Below are 5,185 nucleotides of genomic sequence, written 5' to 3'. Positions count from 1 at the left end.
TGTATTGTTTGGTGCTTGAACGTCTGAATAAACAGTCCAAGGCTTTAAATCACGCGGATGACACAATGCCTTGCATACTTTGCATTCGCTAACATTAGATATCCAGTCTGTAATACATGGTCTATGAAAAGCATGATTGCATCTAGAAACAACTACATCCTGTGTTTCTAATAGTGGTTCACTGCAAATTTCGCATCTAGCTTCGAGCACAGGCTCACTTACTGGAAGACTCGCAATATCCTCACAACTTCTTCTTACTGGCATATTTACCAAATAATTAAAAATTGGTTTTTTTTTTTTTTTTTTTTTTTTTTTAAATAAACAAAAATGTATATAGATGACTAAAAAAATCTATGTTGTTTCTCCTAACGATATTTAAGGGATAAGAAAGGTGAAGGAAAAATAATGCTGTTTTGGGCTATTGTAGATTTTAAGAAAATATAATTATTTTTCAATAGAATAACTGCAAAAAGAGAAACATGTTCCTTTCCCAAGAATTCACCAGCACAAGTTAAGTCAATGAACTTTTCCAAGCGGACTGTGAATTGGTCACTCGCCAAAACGCAATTTTCCATTCTTATCAAAGAACCTACTCAACAAAACTTATGAACCTTACGGAACGAAAGCATGTAACGACACAGTATAGGACAACAAATATGAGAAAAGAAAGAAAAGAAAAGAAAAAGAAGAGGAAAGAAAAAATAAGATACAAGATTAACCACTGTCCTCAGGTCAGAAATTTGGTCACTGCCAAAAGTTATGATTTCCATAAGGAAGAAAGCTAAATTTAATTTATGACACTTTCGAACACTCTTTATCTATCTTCGGGTCAAAGATTTGGACCTCACCAAAAACTATGATTTCCACAAAGGAGAAAACAATGCCTTTTTTACATGAAAATGACAAATAGAAGCATACCAGCATGAAAACGTAGAAAAATGTAGATCGGTCGATATTTTGAACACACGCCAAAAGTCGATTTCCGTATGTCCCATCTTCCTATGCAAACTAGTAGCTAGAGAAGAAAAGATAGTAGAAAATAGGGAAAAGAAGATTCACTTAAGCCTCACGTTCGTCTTAAATCATCTAACTGCCTCGGCCCCACGTTGGGCGCCAAATTATGTAATGTGAAATTAGTCTGGTTCTCATCAAATTTATGTAAGGTGAGAACAGATAAGGTTGCACGCCAAATTTTTTTACTGTACAGAGATGTAATGTACACACAATAAGACACGTATAATGTACAACCATACACATTCTATGGGCTGACGTTGTTGGGGGAGAGGGTCGGTGCGGGATACATTGACGGCGGCTAGCAAAACAGCCTGTGGGAGGGTTCTTGACCGTACACTCCATCAACACCCATAATACATAATTAATTTATAGAGATCCCTATGCCTGGTACATAGAAAAAAAAGATAGTTGGGGCGGCACTTGCAATAGGCTAACAGTGAAAGAAAGAAAAAAGAAAGACAATGAAAAGAATCGGAAAATGTATTAAGAAACAGCAATACCTTCTTCAAAGCTAACCAGATGGTGTGGTTGCTACGCTCTCTACCCACCCTACCAATGATTTTTCCATTGTGCGTTATTTTAAGAAAAATCCCAAGAAGAGGCTACTTCGCCTGCCTTATCCCTTTACATTAGGAAAAATATATTTAAATTCACAAAGTCATAGTTATTTTATTCAATATATAATGAAAAATACTAAATTCCAAATAAACTTCATTCTTTTCCATTTATAAAATTCAAGTAATCATAACGTAAATAAAAGAAAACCATAATCAAACTAAAATTAAAGGTTAATATTCATCAATAGCACATAAGAGTTGATAAACCAAAGTTATTCTGCATAAGCAAGAGTAATTCATAGTTGCGATATAAGTTTGTTTCCTCAAAACAATGAAAAATGATATCAGAGTATACCGGTTTAAAGAAAAAGCCATAATTCATGCATAAATATATCTAGTAATAAGCATAAGTGCATCGAGAGCAAAAATAAAAATATTATTATCAGTCGCTAGTAAAACAGTTATACCGAACTGTATCAGCAATTAGCAATAAAAATCAAAACAAACTTTGAAACTAAAAAGCTGTGATGCTGGGCATCATATGTTTAATCGTTGACGAAAAGCTTTCAAGGGCATTGACCCCAAAACTTTAAAGCCGTACTTTTATATATTTGAAATTTACTTATTAACCTGTACACTTGATGATCGAAAATAAGCAAGAAATAGATATGCAAGTTTGACTCACCCTCTGAAAAATCCGATGAAGGCCTCCATGGTTTCCAGATGTTGCTGTGTATGTTAGTATGGGATCAAAATTAATTTATACAAGCAGTACTATTTCAACACTTTCGATCTCCAATAAAAAAAAAACAAAAAAAATTAAGATATTAATATTTCCAAACTCAGCACTTATTGAGTTGCAAATGCCTGCTCTAATATATATGTATGTATGAATTAATTATATGCCTATGTAAGAGGCTCTCTTACTTTTGAACTTTTGATAAAGAAAAACTTTTGCTTTTGCACAAACCAAAATACAGTTACTTTAAACAATTGCTATTAATAGCTGATGCTTAGATAAAATTATGCCAATAAAGTTGGACTTTGTACTTGCGCTGTACATGCAATTTGTAAGCACAGGGTCTCTGCTTTTAGGTTAAGCATGCAAAAATTCGTAATATTGATATTTCTGCCTGAATTTTAAAGAAACCAAATTCGTTAACGTTAGTACACATATACGAGTATATGTGGCTCTTTCTCCTGGTTTTTGGAGGGTACTGGAGTCTTTGTAAAAGTCGAGTTCTCTCCGCCGCTGCTGCTGCTACGTTTGCTGCCTATTGAAATTCTGCCTTGTCGCTAATTTCTGCATTCAAATTCCAGCTTCGCCTGATTATCTGACGGGATGAATCCAACGTTTAATTGTGGATGAGCCGACCAAGACAATAGCTCATGTCGCCATACAACCTTATAATTTTTGGGAACATATATTAGCATCCAATTGGTTGCGTCAATATAGTCACACTTACAATATTCTTTGAAGCAAAAAATAATCCAAAATGGAACAGATAAACGCTGTGAAATGGTGATCTTACAAGGTTTTAATAAAGCCTCCTTGAGGATGGCTTCTCAATAGCACGATTTGCACACGAAAATATACACGTGTTTCACTTTTAATAATTTAAACAAAATTTATTGCAGCTAAATAAAGCACAACTGATCGTGCCAGCGGTCAGAACAGAAAGAGGTCGAGTGCAGGAAGTAATTAAATTCGTAGCCTATGTTTCAACTATTGACAGCTGTCTGACAAGCTTAACAGAGCTTTGTGTCAAATGCATATCAGTGTTAACAAGACCTTGATGCCTTTACCAAAGTGGTTTGAAGCTTCGCTAGTACCACTGTTAAATTTTGAATTGCTACTTGTATAATAATAATGAACATTTGCCGATGTGCATATGCCACTGTTCACTACAAAGTCTCTTTTGTCGTGTGTTATCCAGCACATTTCGAGTTTATACGAACTTCCTACCAAGTTCACAAATATTTTATTGGATGCCATATAACTGTTCAACTCCACTTGCATATTTGCTTTCCGGAGTACTATTACTATTTGTTTGACTTCTGACCATTGAAAGTAATGTTTTCAAATAATAGCTAAAAAAATATCTTTGCTGTAAGTGAGGCCAAGTAACCTAAATCAAAAACAGTCTGGTTTCGAAACATGTTATGTTTTAAGACTACTTTTCTCCCAAATTTCATTTCTTGTATTACAAGATTTTTTGATGCCCAATCAACTGAAACTACTCTCTCATTATGAGTACCTTCTGATACTGAATCAGTATATTTTTTAAATAAGTGACATTCAAAATATTTTTGAACCAAAGATTGTCATCAATATACGACATCTAGCTTGGCTTTCCTAATATTTGCATTACAAAATATCAACTATCGGAAACTTTTAATAGAAACGGAGCTTGGCATTATCGAAGTAAATATTTTTTTGATATTTCTTTCAACACTTAAAACTAGCAGGTCTTGCCAGTCTTTAATGGGCTCATTATTTTTGCTTACAATTATAAGCATATTTTCAATATACTATTTCTGTTTTGACACTCTCATAAGTTTCTAAAGGAACTACTAATAATTATTTCTGATAAATTACAAAAAAAATATTGTGACCGCCCTCCTCTGCGATTCTCATACCAAGTACCTAAGCGATGGCAAATCGGGAATTAAATTGTGAAATTTCTGAAAAATTAAATAATATTATTGTGAAATTAAGTAGTGAAATTTCTAAAAAATTAAATAGTGAAATTTCTGAAAAATTAAATAAAAATATTGTGACCGCCCTCCTCTGCGATTCTCATACCAAGTACCTAAGCGCTGGCAAATCTTTAATTAAATTGTGAAATTTCTGAAAAATTGAATAATAATATTTTGAAATAAGATAGTGAAATTTCTAAAAAATTAAATAATAATATTGTGAAATAAAATAGTGAAATTTCTGAAAAATTAAAAAAAAAATATTTCATAATATTATGTATACAAATATATACTATCTTTACTATTTTGTTCATTTTTTCTTAAATTTTTTGGAAATTTCATTTTCTTAATCACGAATGTTGGGATACACATAAACCTACTGACCAACACATTGGAAGCGTCCTCCAAAGACACCATCGTTGTCTCGCCAACACAGACAACATACTCGGCAGCCTCAGTTGTCATAGTTCGGGTCTTGGTGTGAGTTTTGGGTCTCTGAGTTTTCTCTGTAGCTAAGGGCCAGCGCTCTGACGCTGCGGTGCTCAGATTTAATTGAGTTTGCAATTGTTTTGCGGCTTTGCTGCCATTTTGGGCAAGAGTTGTGCAAGTTATTTCAAGTGCTGTAGGACTCACATTTTATGCGAACTTAAATTTTGCACCATAAAGTGAATGCTACCGTTGAACTTTGACCAGCAGTGCACGTAAGGCAGCACCACTGTCCAACAGTCGTCCACGTTGGAGTGGTGGGCAGCTAACGGCACAACTTCCGTTTGCTGTTTGTTGCACGTCTGCCTACCTTGTGGCCTGTCGTCCACTTTTGCAGCTAACCCAACGCACAGCGTATACCATGTTGTTACTTTAATTAAGTTTTGCGTTTGTGGCGCAAAAACGTAAATTAAGTTGCTGTCCAGGAG

At 34.3% G+C, this 5,185-nt stretch overlaps 1 long non-coding RNA gene across 1 annotated transcript; it reads right to left on the bottom strand.

Moving 5' to 3' along the window:
• Positions 1-1,411: 1,411 nt before the first annotated feature.
• On the bottom strand, positions 1,412-3,473 carry LOC115625636. Its single transcript, XR_003995543.1, has 2 exons — positions 3,038-3,473; positions 1,412-2,975 (listed from the first exon to the last, which is right to left on the bottom strand). It is a non-coding gene; the product is annotated as an uncharacterized LOC115625636 (long non-coding RNA).
• Positions 3,474-5,185: the final 1,712 nt, after the last annotated feature.

Source organism: Scaptodrosophila lebanonensis, unplaced genomic scaffold (assembly GCF_003285725.1).
Source record: "Scaptodrosophila lebanonensis strain 11010-0011.00,11010-0021.00 unplaced genomic scaffold, SlebRS2 tig00000075-arrow-arrow-pilon, whole genome shotgun sequence".
Taxonomy (NCBI): Eukaryota; Metazoa; Arthropoda; class Insecta; order Diptera; family Drosophilidae; genus Scaptodrosophila; species Scaptodrosophila lebanonensis.
The sequence above is the reverse complement of the archived record's forward strand: the minus strand, read 5'-3'. Positions and strand labels throughout refer to the sequence as shown.